We start from the raw sequence: 25,740 nt of genomic DNA, 5'->3' as shown, positions 1-25,740 counted from the left end.
CATACCCGTGCTCGTGGGTTTCACGTCTGAACCCTGCATCCCTTCGGGCTTTCCTCCCACATTAACCATCTGGATGCCGAGCTTTTTTCTGACGCACATATTCCTAAGATAGGAAAAGTGAAGGTTGTTCGAGGATTGCGCTCACGTGGCATATGATATACCTCTGACTATAAAATTACCCAGAGCTGGAGAATATGAAATTTCCTATTTGATGGTGTAAATTTAACTGCAAATATTAAACTGTTTTTTAAAAAAGACACTTCTGGTTGTTGTACGAGAATTTATTCTGCGTTGAAAAACTGTAGATTTCTCCGCTTTTTATCGTAAACTGCTAAAAGTGCTGTACGACGATTTTTTTCATTTAGAAGCTTTACGGAAACTTTAAGCGAACAAAATACTGCCTAATATCTGAACAACATAACTATATATCAAATGGACGAAAACTGATTTTCTGTGTGACGTCAAAAGGCGACAGAGAGGTTACACACGTACAAAGACAAGGGGGCATAACTCCGCTATGCTTAGCACTAGTTTATTGAAACTCGGGTCACTTGGCGAGAATTAGCTGTGGATAAGGACAAAACATTGTCGTGGTGTTTTGTTCACGAGGAACCAAACTATTCCAACACAAATATCGATATTGAAACTGTATACGTTTAGTTATAAAAACAACAACATAAGAAATGATGAAATCGTACTTCATAAAAAAGAGGTAATAGAGAAATGGATGGCCCTATCTAACCTTTAACTTAGTTCTTAGATTCCAACATTCTCCTGAATGTGTAAGTGTAATTTGACTCACAATGTGCCATTATTAATGGAGCACTAGCCTTATAATCAAATGTCATGAAATACCAAAAAAATAACACCATTCTATTTGACGTCATGGCTGGTTTAATGTCTTTGATAACGTCGGAGAAAGACTACACTTGTATTTTATTTTTATACTTTTTACATTTCCTGGAGAAATTAAGTAAACAGTTCACTATCCTGTGATCACAATATTGAAAAAAGAATGAACCCATTGAATATATAATGCAAAACGAGAAGAATAATTCGTAAATTGTTTGTGACTAACGCGCACCTGGCGAATCGTTAGATATCACAGTTATGTGTATCAAACGACATAAAAAACAAGACCAAGACAATTCTAACAGAAATGTGTGCATACATTTTAACGAAAAATGTCATCTATTTTGTTAAAGTAATATATTATGTTTTAGTTAAATAAAATGAAACGGCAATTCATGGACATTGGTTATATTGACTTATAATATTGACTATTACACATCCCACGAAATACGTACATCCTGTAGTTACATTTACGTAATATCGTATTCGAAACTATAAACATAACAATTCTTATGTTAAAAGCGGCGTTAACCCCAACCCACTCACTCACTCACCAGGAGCGTGTGTTTGTACATCCCTCATTCACTGCCCTGCTACAAATGGAGCCCCCAGTGAGGACTATAGCCGCCATGGAAGGAGCGACATATATCGTCAGCAGCATCCACTATAGATGGTTTCTTTGAAGTGACCTTTCTGTGACCTTGGACCCTGTTACGTGACATTTGTGTGTTTATTGTGACTTTTCTAGTATTGGATATTGCTACTTCAACTTGGACATTCAATACAATTCATGGACATTCTGATCATGTGAGTCCCCATCATGCATTATTTAATTGTATAAATGTTACATCCTCGCTAGCTAGCATTTGACTTTAAATTTACTTTGTACCTGGCGCCAGTTCAGTTAAGTTCTGTAAACTGTGACTTTGTTTACGTCACATATTTTGTATTTTTTCATGTACGAAGTTTTGTATTACAGTAGACTTTTTTACCAGCTACTTCTCATTATCCCGTTGGTACCAACATTGTCTACGTAGCTACAGGTTCTTTTGTGATGTCATGTGTTTAGTTTAGTTTAGTTTAGTTTAGTTTAGTTTAGTTTTGTATAGTTTTGATTTATTTTTGGTTAGTTTAGTCTAGTTTTGATTTAGTTTAGTTTAGTTTAGTTTAGTTTGATTTAGTTTTGTATAGTTTTAATTTAATTTACTATCAGTTTGTTTACTTATATAACGGTACTCAGTGTGTATGTGTGTATGAAAATGGCTTGATTTAATTTCTACTTTCTGTCCTTGTTTAATGAAATAAAGGGTTAGCAAATACAAATTTAATTGTATAAATAAAGTATAAGCTAAGCATGTCTCAATTTACTGACTGTATGACGACAAATTTTTGCAGTTTCTTTGAACTTTTCTCATTATGTTACAGACATCCCTTTCCACTCCCTCTGCGTTGTCTGTAGATTTAGAATTTAGTCACTTCCTTGGTTTGCAAATACACTTTGTAAGTATTGTATTTTCAACTTGGGATTTGTCTTATACCTAGTATTACATTCAAATACATGTACACCTTGTCCTGTGTACACTTGTGTTGCGCTTCTTACTTTTGTCCGCCATGATATAACGGGAATACTGTTTAAACCGGCCTTCAACCAATCGCACTCACTCCTTCTTTTGTGAGTATGTAATTACGCTTTGTCTTCCCGTGTGATATGTTGGAAGGGATTGCCTTTCACCTTAGTTTGTGTATTAGTTGTCTGAACTAGTTCAGACATTACACTTGTTTGTCTTTATTTGTCCAAGTAGTTGGTACAGGTTACTCTGCCATTTACTTCAGCTGGTATTATCCACCTAACTCCACACGTGTACAGTAGATAATTCCTACTGTGGTTAATCTGTTTGCGTTCCCAAAGCTGTATTTTTACACGAATTGCAACATGAGTCACGTTGCTTATTTCATGCTTCGGTGCATGTGTGCTTAGTCATACTGATATAGGTACATGCCAGGGTGACACTTTATATCACTTGGTTCTTGCCACGCACTCACCACGCGATTGGTGTTTCCTTCATTTGACTTCCTGGTATCCTTAGATATTCCCTCTTTACCTCGTTGGCACGTGGTCTGCTTTTTGAGCAGTTGTGTTTGTTATCTTTGCCTACTTCTGCTGCATTCTTTAACCATGGAGTTCAAGGATGAGGACTTGGAAGCCATGGCCACACTGTTTAAGAAGTTGGGGATGCAACCGAAGGCTGATACGCCTGAGGATTTTAAAGCCTTGATCAAGGACATGTATTCTCCCCAAGGACCTCTTACCTGGCAATAAGAAGAGTGAGTGAGTATGTTTTTACGCCGCTTTTAGCAATATTCCAGCAATATCACGGCGGGGGACACCAGAAATGGGCTTCACACAATGTACCCATGTCGGGAATCGAACCCGGGTCTTCGGCGTGACGAGCGAACGCTTTAACCACTTGGCTACCCGACCGCCCCGGCAATAGGAAGGGACAACTAGATATCCTACTCAACCACAGACACAGTATGTTAAGCCTGTAGCTGTAGCGTACCATCAGCTGCCTTTGTTTAGTAGCGATTTTCAGGATTTTCATTTGACCTTGGGACTTACGAAGTGGATTGTCTCTTGAAGTCAACGATCTACACACCAGATGTCATGGATCAGGCCATCAGGCATTCCTTGAAGGGAGATAAATAAAAACATATTCCTGAGGGATTATTTGACTGAAGGACTTGAACTCATCCGCGCACGCTGATTGGTTTGTCGTATTTCCGCACATAACATTCATCGATAGGTGGACGAGGCCTAGTTTATTCTTACCAAGTACGGTGCAACCCCCCCCCCCCCCTGTCAAAAACTGGTACTTGATATATTTTGCCTTGAGACTAGACAGGAACCCAGTTAAATTGGCACCAATTACATCATCATCTAAGAGGAGGGGGGGGGGGGGGGGGGGGGGGGATAACTCAGGCCTGTTTAGCTCCGATAACGAAGGCCTCATAACGGCATGCCATTTTCACACTTACTGTGAGCTTCCTACTTTCACTGTGAGACAAATGATTGCTTATTTTCAAACACTGATACTAACTAATTCCAAAATTGCATTTTGTTTCAAATAAGAAAGAAGGTGATTTTTGCGTGTACACTTCCCCTTAAATGAACTTACCCTTTGTTAATAGGTGACCAAATGGATTTGGTTGACTTGATTGATTGTGTGTCATCATACCCTGCATGGCTGACGATTGCTCACAATATCAATCAATGGTTTGCCTTGTCGAGACTTAATCATTTTCTTGCTGCCATCACAAAGTTTCGATATTGGAGTGCAGTGTTAAACAACAAGCTTTATACGTGTATCTAATACACAGTTCAGTAAGCATATTCTGGTATTAGAAATCTTGGGGTAGACTGCAGTTTATGGGTCTCCAAACCAGAACGAACGTTTTTACATTTTTAAGGAAGTTGTCGAATGAATCACGTTCAACTCATGTGCAGTTCGTTATTTATGGTCGAAGCGATATGATTTGTAGGCCGCCATTTTTTTCTACGCAACGCCGTCTGCAGATCAGCATTTTCTTTCACAGTTTGTTTGGTCTGTTGTTTAACGCCGCACTCGACAATGCTTGTCGTAAAAGGCGACTAACGGGATCGGGTGGTCAGGCTCGCTGACTTGGTTGATACATGTCATCGATCCCAATTGCACGGATCGATGCTCATGATATCAATCACTGGATTGTCTGGTCCAGACTCGATTATTTACAGACCGCCGTCATATAGCTGGAATATTGCTGAGTGCGGCGTTAAACAACAAACCAACCAACCATGGGTGCAGGAACTGATGCGTGACTTGGCAGTGGTTAGGACCGAGGTCTCAAAGATTGACAATGTGAATTCGTAGCAATAAGAAGTCATCTGACTGTCTTTGATTGTAAGGTCCAGGCCATGGAAGGTGTGAAAACCGTGGTCTGTGACACTGAAAGAAGTGTACAATTCATGAACATTACATTTGAGGAATGGAAAAAGGACAAATCGGTCTTGGAAACAGATATCCAGGGGCTGCGTGATGACCTACACAATGCTCAACTGAGTACTTCAAAAATTGAACAACTTAAACTCAAGGAACAACAGATAGATATGCAAGTTCGCTCTATGTCAAAACACCTCCTGTTCATGGGAATTGAAGAACCAAAACAGGGCCCCACCACTACACCAGAGGATATAACAGACACAATTAAGAACTTTCTGGAAGAAAACCTCGACTGTAGAGAGCCGAAACTAGAAAAGGTCCATCGACTAGGCAGACAACGCCAAGATAGCAAATACCCCCGTCCAGTCATCACTCGCTTCACCAGAACCCAGGACCGTGATGACGTCAGATTTTCAGCATACTAGAAATTAAAGGTGACCGTACAATCTTTGTTTGTGAACAATTCCCGGAAGAAGTCCGAGAATATCGGAAAACTGAGTTGTAGCCGCTCCTGGAACAAGCAAAGAAGAGGGCACATATTATAGTGGATGGGCTATACATCGACGGAAAGTTGGTGACCCCAGAACCCCTCCCCCATACAGAGCAGCTTCGGCTGGTTGCTCCCGTACTACCCTCAATCCTGCAGGTACACATCCTAAGGAACAACACGAACCCATGCGCTAGGACACTCAGAGTGGTACCACACCTGATGTCCAAAAAACGCCCCCAAGTCTCCACTGTGATAATCAGGATAACAGTGCTCAAAATGACAATATCAATAATGGAAAAAGGGCAGTCGTATATCCTGTGTCAACGATTTTGTCATCAACTCTATCAATGTCTGTGAATTACTCAGCAAGTTGAAGTTTCCAGAATTTGTGACTTTGGTTAAATCATCATCAATCGTTGGACTGCAAGAAACAAAGACTGACCAATTTGATCATATTCATGTAGAAGGGTACAAACTATTTCTTAAAAAACAGATTAAATATAGTGAAGAAATCTGGAGGTTGAGGGATGTTGGTTTCTAATAATATAGAGACTTATGTAACTATACTTCAATCAAGTTGTGATGTTGCGATGTGGATCCGCCTTGACAAACAAACTAGGGATGTGCGGTTTTATCGGTATACCGGTATATTGCAATACAAATTCATCACGATACGTATCGCGATAGGTTTTTGGCGTATCGGTTTTTCCCTCATTATTCAAACACCACCTGATAAAAATACGTATTTTACAATCGGTAATCATCGGGAACGAACGTTGCTGACAACTTGGAACTAGAGTTACTTCCCTTGATTGTTTATCCAACATGGCGGACGCCTTTGACATCGTGCGGAACAAAAAGGGAAAATCCGAAATATGGAGACATTTTGGGTTGAAGAAACTAAAATTAGATGATAAAATAGTAAAAAATATCGCTGTGTGTAGGAAATGTAATGCATGCGTTCGCCATGCGGGTGAAACATCGAATTTAAGCTCCCACATGCGGCGACACCATCCATTATCACTTGGCTCACAGAAATCAACGAAGTCAAGCATCAATCAAGTAGGACTATCCAATGCAAACTTAAGTGACACGGACACATGTTCAAGTCCTCTGCCAACTGCATTGCCTGCACAAACGTCCATAACTCATTTGTTTTCATCAACAAAGGAATAGGCTGCCAACTCGCAATGTGTGCTTACTTTGAATGGTCTGAGGCCATATAGCGTTGTAGATTCTGATGAATTTAAAGATCTTGTGCATACGTTAGATCCCCGTTACAAATGTCCTTCAAGAAAAACTTTCTCTGACAGAATTATTCCAAACAGGTACAAAGACACCAGGAAAATGGTTCAAGAATCTTTGCAAGATTTGTATAATTCTTATCAAATTTATGTTTATGATAATTCTAATGTTTCATTGTTTTTCAAACTGTTTCAGAGAGTTAACATTATTCAAATGTGATTGAAAAAGGTTGGAGACTGTGACTGACATGTATATGCCATGGTGTATAGTCTTCCTTATTAAATCAGAACAAAGACAAAACAAATTCTTCATACTCTTTATTTGATTGTAGATAAAAATGAGTCACGGTGGCTCAATGTGTGTCCTCACACCCGAGCGTGAAGAAGATGAACTCCCAGCACTGGCCTGTGAAGACGGAATTACCTCCATATCCCAAGGTCCAAAGGAGTTATGGACAGGCACCTCTGAAGGAGGGTATGTCCTAAGATGTTGTCTATTTACCTTTTTTCTTTTTGTCTGAGATTGTGAATCAGTCTGTGATTCTGAAGATGATGTACTGGGCTGACAGTCTGATTTGTTTGGCTGAATGACAGATGTTGTTTCAACTGGTTGAACAGAGTGAACCCATGTCAACTCAGTCTGACATTCTATTGATGAAGTGACAACAGAACGAGTCACTGCAGCCGAATACGTTAAAGTTAATGCCAACTGATTAGCTACTTGCTGTTTGGCTTTCAGATATGAAATATTGTTGTGATGTTTCAGTTTTTATATCTGGGATTCATTTTTCCATAGAGGACAGGACTTTGACCAGGCTTCATGTTGGCCATTACAGTTTGCACACTTGACGTCTTCCCTACATTCATTGCTGTCATGTTTACCCACACAACGCTGGCAAACCTTAGGTCTATCATAGGATTTGGAACCATTGCCAAACTTTTGGCAAGTACAACATTGGAGTGAATTGGGGACATACACCTCCACTCCGATATTAACATAACCAGCTTTAATTGAACGAGGAATATTTGGTCGATCAAATGTGAAGAGATAGGTGTTCAGGAGAGTGATAACACCATCGACCTTTTTGGTGAAACGTTTCACAGCTGTTACTGTTACTGCTTAATCCTTCAAAACAATTTCTTTTTCGCGCATGTCCTGAAAGGCATCGAGCTCTGTCACGAACAATGCCTCGACTTGAGTTTAGAGTCTTGTGTGCTCAAACAACAACTTCAACATCGGCAAACTGACTGATCGACAAGAGACGAGTGACATTATTCACTTCTCAACATGTCCGTCTTTTAAAATAGCACACGGATTCAATTTTAAAGGTAGTTTGTCAGCAGCCTCGATTACCAGGAATCGGGTCCATGAATCATATTTGTTAGGAATGTTCTCTGAAACATCATCTTCAAGACGTCGTTGATTGTCCTTGCGAATTGAACCAGGTTGTTGGGTTGACATGGTGAAAGAAAAGTGTTTCAGCATGCCTGCTCCCCACCCACCATGGATCATCAACAAGGACAGTGTTGTAGCGCATCGGATTTCAAGCATGCAAACACCAGGGATACAGGGATGTTATGCTCCAGCAAATATGACTTGAATAGCTATATTTATCTTCCAGATGTAGTGTCAGGCTGGCTCAGTCCATGACAAGAAAGTGGAGACATACAGAGGTAAACATCACCACATTGTCCCATGAGCCACCGCCTTCTGGCATAAGACTCTAGACAATTTATTGCATCCAAAATTATGAATTCATACGAGTAATGCATGACCAAGACCAACATATACAATAAAATATGACACAGGTGTGCATATAGAACATTACGCACAGGGCTTGGCATGACCAGCCGATTGATAAGACTGGGCCCTTCCTCTGACCCGTCAAGGCGAAGTAAGGGTCAAGCTTTTTTAAGGTACTGTGTTCGGCAATTGAACACAGTTCCAATAACCAGTGCCCTCAACTACCGGACTACCGTCCTCCGCAGACACAGGGACGTAACCAACGTATAACGGGCTGCTCAATTTGGTCGCCTTTTACGACCAGCAATTTGGTGCTGAGGACACATTCTACCCCGGGTCCACACGGGGGAAGAGCTATTAGCGTTACCCAGCACTCACCATGAGGAGTTTGCTGTTCACGAGTGCCCACAAGGTACTGTAACGAGGTTGAAACGTTTGTGGTTTCTGGCGTGCCCAAGAGATGCAACTCTGCACAGCAAATCGCAGCGCCTTAAACGACTGAGCCACCCGTGTCCCGTCTCTGTTAATAATGTTTAGTCTTAACTTTCAAGTCCATCTCATATATACCACTATGTCTCGATATTAATGTTTGGTCTTGTGTTCAGTTTATTTCACGTGCATCAGACTGTTTCTATTATTAATGTTTGGTCCTAGTGTATAGTCTTATATCAGATATACAGGTATTTCACGTGTCGAGTGAAATATCATGTGTCCCTCATAAATGCTGCCTATCTAATTAACACACAGGAAAGGTCCCCCGCCCCAACGCACTTGGGTATTTCTGTTAATTTATGCATTGTAATTTTGAATTTTCAGTTACGCGAGACAAACGTAATTGTTATTTCACATATTAATATCTTTTCAACACTCATTTACTTAAGACATGTATATGTTAAAGACTTAGTTTCATGTTTAGTTTCATTTACCTAATATGCTTAATCTTTAAATTATGACATGACTGAACATGGTGCTTGTTTTGACATTAACTGATACCATTCATGATCAATATCACGGTGAGTAGACAACACCACACAATCTCTCACTGGAACACAATTGGCTTAATAAAGTAATAAAAGGGATAATTTAACATTCAATTTAAATTTGCTATCAGTGTGAATATGAATGCATACTTTTCGATAAAATCAACTTTTAAAATCGTCGATGCGATCATTGACTGATTCCACTTTCACTGAACAGGTAACGGTGGTGGCGTGCGAAGCAATGCTGATGACAAAGACGATGAGGCAAAGCACGTGGAATTTACACCCTACTTGCATTCATCAACGATGATGAGGTTTTAATTATAATGATGAGTAAACGAGCCATACGTGTACTTTAGTTGTTCACATCACTGACCAACCAGCAAACCTTCCACCCCTGCTATTGTTATCGACTGCACGGATGTTCCGCGTATTCACTTGTCGGATCAGATGCTTGTTTCATTTAAGGCTAACCCCTTGACAAAAGTCGCGCATTACATACAGTATAAGGAGATATAGTTTCCGAGAAGATTAGGCAAGAATAACGTTTTACAGTCTGCTACTAACAGTGTCGGTATCAAAGAGTTCAAGCTGTTGATACGTTGTTGTTCAACAATGATACCTCAAGTATATTGGCTCTGTTTTACCTTGACATGGGTGTCAATGTACAAGACAGATGTGATGAATGATATGAATGTATTCGGAAAATATACTCGAGAACAGGAATGTACACTCCTCTTGATGAATTGAAGCCATACGGGATTTTGATGTGCTTAACTAAATGTCTACAGCTTGCTAGTTGTAGTCATGTAAGATTCCACTCCAAGGCGCTGATCTGCAGGCTCAGCAGGACATCAAAGAAAGTGCCGCCTGGTAAACCCAAGAATTCACAGAGTGACGACGATTGGATTTGTTGGAAGAAAACAAGTTTGGTAAGGGCATAAATTTATTAGTTTTAACCTGAGATAAATTTAAAATGGATTCGTTGAAAAGGGGAAAACTTGACTGGGATGATCATTGGTGCCCTACTTTACCTCGGAATAGTATTTAAAGAACTCAGTGGTATAAAAAATATGTATTTGCTTCACAGTTATTATGGTGACAAAAAATCTAAAAGACTTACTTGTTATAAATCAAATTATGCATTTGTCATCTTTCCCTTTATGTCTAACTGTCCGGCTATTTGTGCCATTGACACGGAGATGGGTTGTGCAATTTTCACTGGTCACGTGGACTACGGGTTGCAAGTCACTTTGCTGCCAGGATCAGGTTGTTGCGGGTTTGATCCTTGGTCTGCTTGCACCATACCGTGCTCGTGGCTTTCACTATAGTAGGGAACATATCCGACCTACATCACTTTGAGCATTCCATCCACATATATCTGACAGTTGAGACAATATCAATGTTGCTTTAAGCGGACGTTACAGCAAACTTCTCCTTTCATTTCACAGGTTCCCTTTTCCGATTGTCAGCAAGGAAGCACCTTCATTAAGTCTCGAAGTGGTGAAACGAAGTGTGTCCATAATGGTGTGTGCATAAGATGAATTTCTGTGCACATAACGTTTGTCTAAATATGACGTTTCATGCTAATGTTTTCTGAAGGATATTCCAATCTATCACACTGCTTGAATGATGATTACCCCTCCTACGTTAGAATAACAATGCACCCACAGCTGATCGGACTTGTAAATGTCAAAGTTTTTTTCAAAGCGGGGGTGAATACGCACGTAAATACGAAAAACATATGAATAGACAGACCGAATGCATTATGACGAACAAACAATGATAAACCAGCTAATAGACTGGCGATTTTTGTAACACTAAGCAATAACTAAGCTGAAACATTAAGGACAATTAACAGCTGGTCACACACAGGCGAATATACACAAGTCATTTGTCACCACTAGGCCCTTTCCGTAACCTGCAAGAAGACCCGTCCCCTATCGATGAATGATATTTGCGAAAAAAGACGTCAAACCAATCAATGCGCGTATAACTGAAGTACTTCAGTCAAAGAATCCCTCAGGAATAACTTTTTTGATTTTACATATGCCATACATCTGAAGATATACTGTATAACACCATAAAGCATCTAGATTTGGCTTGTCCCGGAATAACACGAGTTGGTCACGAATGATACACAAGTAATCTGTCAGTCCTAGTATAGAGCTGACCAAAGCTACATATTCAGCTGCCGTACAAACTGGTAGCCAGTTCGGGAGTTTCTCTCAGAGAATGTATTATATTAAGATTCTATACTAAGGGTTCGGCAAGCCAAGATATTTGGTGTGTTTTTAATTAACTTTATGTGTACATCACGATAAGGTGCACTTAAGGATGATATTTTTTATGTACAGTAAAACGAAACTTACTTTCTACAAATGCTTTATTTAACAATGATAAAACTTCTTCTGAGAGCCCTTGGACAATGCGATCTTGGCGCTTATGTGATCGTAAGTCCCATACCTTAACATAGACTTACGACAGTCGTAGCGCTAAGGGTTTTTTTTACTATGGAAGCCAGCTCTTTTATGCGTTGTTTTAAGTTAGTACTCTCATTTTTTTCCAGACCTTCAAGACAACTTACAAAGGAAAGCCAAAATGTTCACACAACCAGGAAGAAATCCAAGATTACCCAACATGACACAAAAAGGTAATTTGTTGCACCAGCTCGAGGGCCTAAAACCCAAGAAAATGTAGGTGAAAATACTGAACTGACTGAATATATACATTTGGGCACTCCACAAACCTATGACTGTGGGCTCGAATCCTAGTTAGCCCCGATTTTGTTTCTAGGTTTGTCAGCACCATACCCGTGCTCGTGGGTTTCACCGAAGTGGTACACGTCTAAAACATCCATCACTTCGGGCTTTCCTCCCACATTAAGCTGACGCGGCGTGATATAACTGGAAAACTGTGAAAAGCAGCGTGAAACCCAGCTCACTCATTCTTAGCCCAACCTGCTGGATTTAGGATCAAGGACTGTAAAGACGATGGGGGATTTCAAACGACCGGTGCTTCATTAAACAAGGGACATTTGAAACAACATTTTGCACATTAATACCTGATAGAAAGGTACCCACTGTCATCTAAAATATCCTGACATTTTCAAATATAAAGAGGTAAACAACAAAGCGAACAGAAAATGTGTAAAGTTTACGTTTTTGAGGGTGAGATGCGTTTCGGATCAGGAACCCATTTTAAACTGTGCAAACTGATTTCAATAATCATATCTCCGAAATATACATTTTAACTGAGTATAATTTCATATTTTTTTGTCAGCTAACCACAGCGCCATGGTTAATTATGAACCATTTCAATAACTTATATTATCCAAACGTTAGATAGAATACCAAACTTAATTTCGAGGTCAAATGTGAATATTAGGGTTTATCTAACGTGTCATGTCATACACATTGCATGGTACAAATCGACTTTTGAATATTCACAAATACAAGAAAATTTCAAGTGTTTTGGATGAACTCAAACACGTCATACAAGGTATCCGCATACATTAGTAGGCTGAGATTCAACTGCAATTCTCTTCAATACGTCATGCGAAACATCTCACTTCCTTTGTGTACAGCAGAAAGTATATATTTACCACACTGGGGGTGAAATATCAGAATTTTACAAGCAATTCAACAAGGAGAAAGAGGACCCCTCATTGAATTGGTTCCATGTAGGGTTATACTGTACTTGTGTGACATGAGTTATGATTCATGTTTTTCTCTTTACTTTTAGAAGTCATATATTCTCTTTGGGTAGTCGTAAAATATACATTTTGTATGCACATGTAAACATTCGGTCTACATAATTTAGTGGCTCTTATTCATATAAATCAAATTTTCGGCTCGGATTTCCAAAGTAAGTTGGCCAAGAAGGTTAGCTTTATCGATGATCTGATATTTGCGAAAAAAGACGTCAAACCAATCAATGCGCGTATAACTGAAGTACTTCAGTCAAAGAATCCCTCAGGAATAACTTTTTTGATTTTACATATGCCATACTTCTGAAGATAAACTGTATAACACCATAAAGCATCTAGATTTGGCTTGTCCCGGAATAACACAAGTTGGTCACGAATGATACACAAGTAATCTGTCAGTCCTAGTATATAGCTGACCAAAGCTAAATATCCAGCTGCCGGACAAACTGGTAGCCAGTTCGGGAGTTTCTCTCAAAGAATGTATTATGTTAAGATTCTATACTAAGGGTTTGGCAAGTCAAGGCTATTTGGTGTGTTTTTAAGGAACTTTATGTGTATATCACGATAAGATGCACTTAAGGATGATATTATTTATGTACAGTAAAACAAAACTCACTTGCCACAAATGCTTTATTGAACAATGATAAAATTTCTTCTGAGTGCCCTTGGACAATGCGATCTTAGCGCTTATGTGATCGTAAGTCCCATACCTTAACATAGACTTACGACAGTCGTAGCGCTAAGGGTTTTTTTTACTATGGAAGCCAGCTCTTTTATGCGTTGTTTTAAGTTAGTGCTCTTATTTTCTTTCCAGACCTTCAAAACAACTTACAAAGGAAAGCCAAAATGTTCACACAACCAGGAAGAAATCCAAGATTACCCAACATGACACAAAAAGGTAATTTGTTGCACCAGCTCGAGAGCCTAAAACCCCCCAAAATGTAGGTGAAAATACTGAACTGACTGAACATATACATTTGGGCACTCCACAAACCTATGACTGTGGGCTTGAATCCTAGTTAGCCCCGATTTTGTTTCTAGGTTTCACTGCAAACACGAAAACGTCGTTTTTTTCCGTATATGGTCATTGGACGGAAAAACGACGTTATTTGGACGTTTTCAAACCATCGTTTTTCCGTCCAAATAACGTCGTTATTTGACATCGGAATTTACTGGGAGAGAACGATACCGTTAAGCTCCTCCCTTTCTTGATTGACATTGTCAATCAAGCAACAGCGTCTACCGGTATTTCTACTTCTCAGATTTCATTGGTCAGTCCTCGCGTGTTAGATTACAGGACCGCGTTTGACGCTGCACTCGAAGCGCTAAGCGGAAGTACTGAAATCAATCGTTCTGCGCATGCTGATTACTTAATGCCTTGACCAAATTTCCGTTCTGTGCATGCGCGATTTCGCGTATTGTTTCCTAGATTTAATGTCACCACTATTTGACAATGTTTCATAAACACAGTCACGTGAAGGTTCGGAATCGTAACAAGTAACTCCATTTAAATTGAAGAGGATCCCCAGTGATATGGGAGATTCCAAGATGAAACTATTCTATGGCTATCTAGGCTGCCACCCAAACCGATCTAAACGGGACCCGATAGCTTATTGTATGCTATATAGTCATATAGAAGTGGACAAGAACTATACAATGTATTCCGGCCGATTGTTCTTGCATTTACTTATAAGTCAGGAAAATAGACTTAAAAGGGGAGTTGTTGAATGTAATTATTTTAATTATTAAATGTTGCCTATACACTAATCTGGACGAACTTCTCATTGTTCTGTTTATGTCATCCTATATACTATTAGTATGTTACCGTTCTAAAGTCAACCTCTCACATAACATTATATTGTTCATAGTATCAAAGTTTAATCAACAATATCAAGAGCAGCAATTTAAACCACTGATACACCCAAACACAAGGCTGTTATCAAGCGCTAGTGCAGACGTGATGCATCGTAAAAACTGTATCGTGATGTCTTCAGAAATTCAATTTATTATGCTACGAGATAGTACGGCTAACGATTGAATCACGGGGGAACGAAGACAATATCGCTAATACAGATATAACGTATTTGAATGTTAATACTAAAGACAAACAATCATTATTTTTGCAGTGACGATATAACACTTATACACGTTTATTGGTAACTTTCATCACTTTTGCTCTTCATTTTAATAACTGTGTTTTCACATATGTATGTAGCAATACCCGACAAGCATGTCATACATAATTATGGGGCAGTTTTCAATCTTGTACTGACTTAATCTGGTGTTAATGAGCGAAGTTTATTGGCTTGTGTGTAAAACCCCGTTTTTCTGGTAATCCTATTATTACTTAGTTTATTTCTATCTAATGACACCCTGTTTTCTGGATCATTGCTCCGTGACTATCCATAACAATTAAGATGTACATTCAGTTCAAGTAAATGAATGAGTTTGTTTTGACGCTACAGTCAGTAAAAAAAACAATGCTGTGATGTTTGATAACACACTCTTACCAGGTCGAACATCGTGGGTCCTCATTTTCTGCCTAAAGAGAACCATAGTTCATATGCTAATCCATCTGCGAATACCCTCCCACTCAAGATGACCTTACTTGTTGCTAAATCTATCATCTATCCCCCCCCATCTCATCCCCACGCCCCCAACCCACACACGCACGCACGCACGCAAACACGTACACACACACACACGCACGCACGCACACACACACACACAAACACAAACACAAACACACACACAAACAACGGACCTAAATAACCTGGACAGTAAATACTGCTGATAGCCTCTAGTCAACTCAGCCGCGCCACCGCAGAATGTTCGTCCAACTCTGCAGGGGGCATTCTCAGTGGCTTCAAACGCGCTGAAATGTTTTCGCCTTGCATCCAAGATGGTGGACAAGTGAAATCGTATGAAATTTGGCTATTTTAGGTCCTATCTCTTTTTTGATTACCCAATAAAGTCAATTCATAGTTACACGGTTGTGAAGTAGCTTCCAACTTTATAAGACTTATTCATCTCATTCCAAAAAAGCTACTCGCACTCACATAAAGTTGTAGTTATTATGTCACTGTTTTATTTCTTTAAAAATATAATACATGTTCAACAATAACAATTAAGATGAACATTCAATTTCCGATATAAGTAAATGAATAAGTGTGTTTTACGCCACAATCAGTCAAAGACCAACGTTGTCCGGTCTGATGACACAATCTACCAGGCAGCATATTGTGTACACCCTATCCCCATTGAAGTCTCCACTGTGGGTATTCCTGGGGACGAAAAGGCCCCATGTACCTAGGAATTTCATCAATACATTCATGCGCGGCATTCTCTGCCTAAAGAAGATCATATAGTTAACATGCTTATCCAACTCGAACTACCATCACGCTCAAGATGAATGTTTTATGTAACATCCAACAGGCCCACATTTACGCACGCACGCACGCACGCGCACACACATATTTGGATTTACCAATCCCTGAATTGAGAAGACGTGCGCTACGAAGCTCCTCCAAGTCATCATCAATATCCGTATATGTCTGTGATATCATTACCTATCCAAAGCCGAATATACATTTATTGTGCTTTCTTGACAACAAATGTTATAAATGGGATAACACTTTCGGAGTAAAGTACAGATTCTCGTACTTTCTTGGGTTGAGTCCCGTCGGGGATTTGAACCCACACTGTGAGTGGGGCACCCAATCGCCAGAACACAAAGTTGGCAATCTAACCCAGCCACCGAACCAAAAATGTTAGTCCAGATGACGTATACTTTGTGTTCTCCTCTGACAAGAGAAAAATGGCACGGCTTCTATGGCCGAAAGCTTTGAACCAACAATGCCTTTAAGAAAGTTGTCAACAGTAACACACATTATATTTGGATACCACTTTCTCAGTACACTACATATTTTTAGGGTGGAGATAATAGACGTTGATGGTTGATTATCAATGGACAAATTAAAGCCAAAACTTAACTTATGAATGATTGGTAATGGGAAATGGACAATGGGTAAACGGGAGGCGGGTAAATCAGCGCCAGTTATCTGTTGGCTTCCCTTGTTGCGTTCCCTTCTTTGCTATCTTTTTACTTTTGTTGTTTTTACAGGTACAAATATATGTTCTCTGCCTCATAGCATTTAATAATATTCACCTGATGAAGGAGAAAGTATATATTCCGAAACGCAGTGTTCCTCCGTTGACATCCATAAATATTTTTCCTTGTGTGTATCAGTTCTTAATGCCCTTCAAAGACTCAATCTAGCTTTCTTTTTAAATGTGGTGATATTTGCGTAGAATATAATATGGTCATGCCTATATACATCTGGGTCCTTGTCTACATAAGCATTTAGACATACAATTTAGAGCTAAGGACATTGCTAATTCTGCAGGAATGAAGTACACGTCATAGCAAGCTGTGATCTTTATTCATACTTCGATATTCGTAAAGGAGATCTGTAACTGAAGTTTACCGTAATCTTCCGCAACTCTCACCTCCTGACCAGTTGAACGTCTTAGTGCATTCAGATTCCATTGTAAAATTCCAGGCTGCCCCTCTTTCTGTGATGTTTTGACGGATGAAATCTATTGCGTTATAATACTCTATGTTTGCTGATATATAATATGTACATGGTGTAAAATATTTACGATATTTTAAACGTGTAATTCGATGCATATGCAATGCAACGTGAACATAAGTGCGGATGCACGAAGGCGGTTATAGTCATAGTTATACTGCGATGGATGTAGGGGAATGGTGGGAGGATGGATTATGTATGAAACCATGCGCATGGATCCATGCTGGCTGACGTGGGCATAATGGTGGGGAAAGAAGAATGTGAATCTTTTGTTTCACTCACTTATAGTGTTTTCTTTCACTCAAATACTGTTTTACGCATTTTAATGACTGAAACTGTAGTGACTCAAAGGTCATACTGGCCGGGCTTTTAACATATCTACCCCAACTACATACGTAGCCATTTTTATGGTGTACAATTCGCACACACACACACACACACGCATTAATTGTTTTATTACAATGTCATGTATCTTCGAGAGTCAGTAAGAAACTAGAAATAACTTCCTTTGTTCTGTAAACCTCACCAAGTTTCAGCTTTCGCCTCTTCCTTTGTGGACTGAGGTTTCACATTTGTAAAATGATCTCTCTTATCTGTCTGTACCATCAACTTAACTGCCCTCACCCCCTGCAGATTTCCCGTCCCATATTGCCAAGCAGGTGACCCACAAGGAGGAATACCGCCCTCCCTCAGTCCAGTGATACTGTGCCTAGTACAATATGTTGGGGATACGTAGCCTTGCTGTGGGCAAACATTTTGTAACAATTTGGCAAACTTTGATATGTAAACAGCAAATATAATTCAGTTTTATTTTAACAAAAACGGACAAAATCGGATCCTACTTATTTTGTGGATACCATAACAATAAATCAAGCCAATAGATCGTTTGAGCTGGCATGAATATAAAAAAAATAATTAGCAAGTCGATAGTCATAATTCCCTCTGTTGGTCCCACGTGAAATGTTCTTCATGAATAGAATAGATGGCTGATAGACGTTCGACCGAATAATATCATTTGCTAACTTCAACTGTTCATCTAATTTCCATGAATGTATGTTACATAGTTCATATGTTCATGGGCTTCTTCACTGAATGTATAGTGTGGAGGACTACTTCACTTGAGGATAAGTGACATAAATAATGATGATAATTATGATAGTATTGCCATTATTATTCTTTCAGATTATTAAAAAAAAGTTATTATGTTTTCATAGAGAGAAAGAGGTATGGAGATTGTGAGATTATTTTTAGCATCGGAATTGTTAACATAATTCTTAAAGATATTATGTTTTGTTTGTTTGTTGTTTAATGCTGCACTCAGCAACGTAAGGATATTAAAACATTAGATTTAGGTTCAGTTGTATTTTTATATTTGTATCATTTTGCAAATGTTACAGAGACCTGATAAGGGATATAATAATGTATAGTCGCTATTCTTAAAGTAAGAATATGTTAGATTTATCAACCAGAAATATTGCCAACAAGAGGATAATCATATTTCATGACACTATTCAACGTCGAAGTCAACGATATTTGTGTATGTTATTGCTACATGACACGGATACGTCATGATAAAGCAATTAGAAATTGGCATTTGATGACATAAGATAGCTACGCGATGTTGCTGGAGAATCCGAAAGTGAGAGTGATATGACAATTGGTATTGGGAGAAAAGGTACAGATGATTGACGAGACAATTGTGAGAATATGCGGGACCAAACTCAAATCCTAAAATGGATTTATCTAGCATGGCCGCTGTCGGATTCTATTCAAGGAATCATCATTATTTAAGTACGGGTAAATATTGTAAAGCGTGTATTTTTTCCTAATTTAACACCCTCAAAGAGGCTGTACGTAATGTTGATATCTCATATAGAAATAAACATGTCTCTGGCGTTGTTTATCGTACAATAAACAACTCCCACTCGTCGTTTGTTTCTTAATTACATGACCACATACACTAACATTATATCTTTTCATGTGTATCGGTCAACAAAAGCAACATAAGCATTTCCATTATCATGAGAAACCCTTGCCAAAAGTAGCGCCAACTGCACCATTGCGACAGCATCAGGGGCATGTTTCATGATTCATCATAATAAATGATGACATTGGATGCTCGCAAAAACGCGAGCTCATTCCGATCCACTAGTGGCACCCGCCAAAAACACATCCAAAGGCAAGCCAATTGTTCACCCGAAAAGGCAGAGAATTGCATCTAACATCATTTTTGTCATTGATACGTCAAACCTTGAAATGCCGTCTACACGTCCAACACAAAGCCCAAGCCAGGACCCAAATCCTTCAAACCCGGCCAAAGTTCTGTTAATTACATATATTTCCCCCTAACCTTAAATAATCTATACAAGTTCCGAAGTCAATCGTATTTACCCGTATGAATCGTCTTATGTTATTTATTGCCGATAAACAGAATATGCGCACTTTCTGAAAGTACTGTGTGATAAGTCACGCACCAAACCTGTACTCTCGATATACATGCTGCTCTTACTTAAAAAAGAATATCGGGTTAACAAGATACGTATATTAAAGTACCATGCTTTCCTGATGTGCTCTCATTCTAATTTGAAATAATGGCATAAATAGTTACCACTCATCTTTCAATATTTTTCAAGGTTTGGTTAATCACGAACATATTTGAATATGTACAACATCTATACTTACTTATCTTTATACTTAAAGGCATCAGGTTTGTCTGTCATAAGACCCCGAAACAAATATGTCCAACACAGCCCAATATTTGGCTCTTGGCTCCTTGTTCTTATATTTTATAACTATTGTTTAAACAACTGTTTTTTTCTGTAAAATATGTTCATTTCAGAAATTAGATGTTATTCTAGCATTAGGTCTGTGGTACGTTTACTGCATCAGCATTACATTAGAACGATATTACATTATATAAATCTATACAGAGGAAATACTTAACATTTATCTTTTAAGGAAGAGTGCAGGACGACTTGCTTTATACATATAAATGTGGACATATATGTATGGACATTTGGATGATACAGATATACCTCCTCAAAGATAGTGTTCGTAGATGACTGTAGAAAGTGGAATAATTATGTGAGTAATCGGATTAATACCACGTTCAGCAATATTTAGCCATATTGCGATATTGGTTTCCAACATACAAGACGGACCATGAAATTATGACTTGAATTTGGACCTGGCTTTCTGGTGTGATGTAACACCCCAGAATCTCCGGTAGAAAAAGGGCTCAAAGCACGAATTAAGATCACGAGATGATACTGATGTATGCATCTGGACATATATTTGTGTAGTATTACTACCTTAATTCATCAGTATATATGTATTTTGCATAAAAGGATATTATAGGATCGACGCTGGCATGCGCATATAACCTATTCACCAGTGCTGTAATATTTCATTTCTTCTGACACATATCGACACGAGAAACTATAATTTAAATTTAAAAGGAGCCCAAGTGGGATGGAAATTTCAGTCTGAACCTGTTGAACAAGGCTTGTTTCATTTTGGGCTATAGCACTGCCGCAAGGCCTGGGCGGAAGGGAACACCTGTTTGCACCCATCAGATACCAATCACAACTTCTCTCTCCAAACGAAAACAAAATACGAAAAATGTCGGAAGTGTATCCTTCTAATTTTCTATTTAGATACATGTTTTAACTTTATAGTAATTATATGTATCTCATGTATTATTGGTATCTGTGATGCTGGTACCGTTTTGTTGCCATTGTGTAGCTTTTGTGGAGTTATTATGAATATCAAATACATGTCTTGAAATATGGACTTGTGAAAGAACTCATCATTGAATCATTTGCATTTAAATTAATGCATATACCATTTACTTGGCGTGTATGGACATATTATCCATCTACTTATACACACTTATTATGGACATATACAGAATTTCATTGTACCTTATTATTTAAAAAAATACCCGTGAAGATCCGGGTTAGAATAGGCATTCAACAACCCATGCTTGTACGAAGGCGACTTGGCTCGCTGACTTGGTTGATGCATGTCATCGTATCCCAAATGCGTAGATCGGTGCTCTTGACGATAATAACTAAATTGTTTGGTCCAGACTGGATTATTTACGAACCACCGTCATATAGCTGGTATATTGCTGAGTCCGGCGTTAAACAACAAACAATCAAACAAAATCTATATAATTATTAAACACCTTCCAACAAAGAGAAATTAAACTTATATTTTCTAAATATTCTATTATATTTATAACATAATTTGGTTCATAATTTAATTATTGCGTACGTTGCTTTCTTCCCTGTCATTCAATGTGCATGTTCAAACCCCTAAACTTTTAATATTTCATTTTTCATAAATGGCTACGTTAGTGAGTTGCCTAGATCTCTCGTTACCTACTCACAAGAATATATTAAAATAATTTGTTTTACTATCATATTTCTGTTTATCTAATTCATAATACGAAATTGATAATTCATTTATCATAGTATAGATCATATTCGTGTATACCACTATCTGATGCTAAGGTTTTATTTCAGAAAATATAATTAATTCAAAATGTAGAAAGATACACAATTTGCCATTATTTGACTTTTAAACTGTACAAAGTATGATATAATGATCAGAATGCCTGTAACGGGTAGTATTTAAGAAAGAAATATTTGTCGAGAAGTCCCATTTTTCAGATATGCCCTTCAGTAGTATTATTGTATATCTCCAGAGAGAGGTTTACATTGTAGTTCTTATTATTTGTGGATAATTCAAAAAGCAACATAGAAAATACATATGCTACCATGACGAAAGAATACAGAGTATACATAACTCGCAATTCTATATATTCAGCAAACAGCCCAAAACCGAAACTCCACAACATATCCGATTACACTGATTAAGGCTGCCCCAGTTCTCCATGCGATACTGACGCCCGTTCGTCTCCCAGACCATACAGAATAAATTTAAAAGGAATCCAGCTCAAGTCTAGAACGATTTGGCAAGCCTAGATTGCCTTAATTCTATCCATGAAAGAAAGCATTAATAAAAAAATATTGTTCTTGTCTGCTTCAGATTATATTTTGTAGATACTTATTTTAACTAGGAAAATTGTACTGACACCGGCGCTGTCCCTATTGAAGCTATTTATAAGAATTTCGAATTGCCGTCCATTGTTCGATGTCAATACATCGATGACAAATGAGGATATCATAAAGTAATCGTTGATGCCGCGCTACACTTTGATAAAAATTATAATCAAGTTGACTGGTGTGTACATTACTACAGTGAACATGTACATGATCATGCCCTAATAATCAAATGCCGTAATGTCAAATACTAATTTATTATTGTGTGATGAATTTAACTGGATCAGTTGTAACATGTGATATTAATATTCCATCAATTTCTTTCCTGGTTGGTCCATCCATGTCTACAAAATGAAAACAATACAATTAAAATGGAGCATAGAACAATTCTTAATTTCAGGCTAGAGCTGTGGAAATCTAGACTTTCCCAATCATTATAGACTTGAGTTGGTCTCATGTTTTACTTTATTCTCTTGGGTCAACGCCACAGCTCATACCATACACTAACAAGACCAGTTTGACCCCCGCCGGAGCTCCCGGATTTTGGTTATATCATCTAACATGGCCAACTCTGCTCTTAAGTAAACAAGAACCTAATCAGCGAGGGGTCCTTTACCATCCCTATGTGGCTGCTTATAAAAATCTGATATCTTTTCCCAAAGACCTGGTTAATAATATATTTTCTGCTGAATATTCGAAACAAATAGAGTGAGTTGGTACTACAAGTACATATGTATACGGTTCTATTTTAAATGACTGCAGCGCTCCATTATGAAAACAATTTTTTTTAACGCCGCTCTCAGCAGTATTCCAGTGATATATGACGGCGGTCTGTTGTATATGAAATATATGCAAATTGAATCTTGAATCTTGAAATTTCCGCAAATAAGTATCACATGCAGTATACAGTATATCAACTGCAATATACTGTATACAACATTCAGTATGTCGTGTGTCGCGAGCTCTGCGCTGGGCTGGAGCACACACTTCCTACACCTCTCCCTTCGGCAAACACATCACGAGGGTTGCAACGAGGTCACAGGTCAGGCGTGCACTCGTCAGTTGTCTAATACGGTCAAGAGTAAGATCTTCCGGAAGACCACTGCACTGGAGGTATGTGGATTATTGAGGAGGTACTACGTGTTTGGAACTGGGAGTTGAACACTAAGCACTTTTAGAGAAGAGCTCACAATAAACCGTTATGGACTCGCGGACGGACTTATGTTTTCATTTCAAGACGTACATTTATCAGGTTGAACTTCCCAACTGTAACAATAACTGAGCTTTACGCCTTTTATACACATTTGGGATGGGGCGACAATGCGACAACGAGACATATTTTGACCTTGAAAATGTCGCGATACGGCATCGTCGCCCTTTTGTAAAATAAAGAAAAGGATTATCAAAGAGCGACAGTGCGAACACGCGACAATGCGACAAATGGCCAATTGTCGCGCTTTTGTTAATTTTGACACGTTTTGCTTGTTTTTGTAAAGGCGTCAATGCGACAATGCGACAACGAGACAATGTCCCTTCCATAGTAATCCGTGCAAATAAAACTGAGTTATTAAATAGAAGTCTGACATGCCAGTTAAAAGATAGAGTGTTGCATAGATCTTCAAGAAGGGTTATCAATAATGGGGCGGGTGATGAGTTCAACTGCATACGCTGTGATTAACAATAAAGCTCCGAGTCAATACACATTTTGTCAAATGTATGACATGTATTACGTGAATGAAGATATTGTTTATACTCGTCCATGTTTTTGACGGACAAAATAATTTACATGCTCGGTAAAAGTGAGGACGGGCATCACTGTGTGTTTCCGTGTTTTGTTCAGGTGAACATTTGACTTGTCCTTGCATGTGTTTGTGACGGGTGCCACTTGTGTGGCAGGATACGCTCACCTTTTCCCGAACACCCATTGGATTACCTGAACCACGTCGGATTTTTATCCCACATCAGTCTGATGCACCATGATATAACTGAAATACTGAAATACTGTACAGTTAAAAAAGATGGTTAATGCGATTACCGTAGTGTGTTACTGCAACTGTTCATATTTTGTGCAGTGATGTTATGTAATATGTAAAAGAAAGCATATTAAATTATCCAATTGATTTGAATAGAATATACTTGCGTCAGTGTATTTTATTAACGCCCCAAATCGTAATTTAAACACATAAAATAACAGATCACGCATGGTGCCTTGACTTACTACTAGATTTAATGGGCCACCCCGGAATAAAATAGTTCCCCCAAAGCGAGGAACATATGTTTTAGTATGTTTACAAGAAATATATTCCAAACAATATCCTCATTAGATGAGAAGATCTTTTACAGAATTACCTCAGTAAGTCAATTACAATGACAGAGCGTTGTAATACATTTACATCAAGTACAATACGTCAAAATGGCCGACACGATAAACGTGACGGGAGATATTTCCGAAGTTGTTAATTAACCTGTGGCTATTTCAAGCCTTTGGCATCACTGATCAATTGGCCGATCATTGAAAGGTGATTGTGAAGATGTGTCAAATAGATACTAAGATAAATTCATAGATTTCTGTAAATTGTCACTGCGACAGTTTGGATTTTTTTTCGTGTTTTTTCTCTCTGGGATGGGTTGTAGCGAGGGTATCCTTAAATTGGCTTGCAACCACGCTTCTGTATGAATTCGTACCAGGAAATTGCAAGGGTTTTCCCCAGGAATGTGGAAGTAGTCAGTGTTTGCGCCTTTTCAAGAATACAGTCACGTGAAGAACGTCATGTGACCGACCTCGCGTCCAAGTCGTATATCTTGTAAACTTCACATTAAAAAATTAGTTATTGTTATAACCAAATGAAACACAACCCATTATCCGATAGGGTAACTGTACATAGCCGTTACCACAATAAACTTAGTAACATTGTTTGGTTTGACTTCTTGGCGCGTGTCTGAATTCCATTAACATGTTACATATCCTAAAACTAGCTTATCAGCAAATCTCGCTGCACTGCGCGCGACAGATACTAGAGCAAGGCATGCCAGAAATAGGAAACCTTAAGCTTCCGAAAGGAAGCCTTGGATATCACGTGCGT

Source organism: Haliotis rufescens, unplaced genomic scaffold (genome assembly GCF_023055435.1).
Source record: "Haliotis rufescens isolate VD_foot unplaced genomic scaffold, xgHalRufe1.0.p SCAF_18, whole genome shotgun sequence".
Taxonomy (NCBI): Eukaryota; Metazoa; Mollusca; class Gastropoda; order Lepetellida; family Haliotidae; genus Haliotis; species Haliotis rufescens.
The sequence above is the reverse complement of the archived record's forward strand: the minus strand, read 5'-3'. Positions refer to the sequence as shown.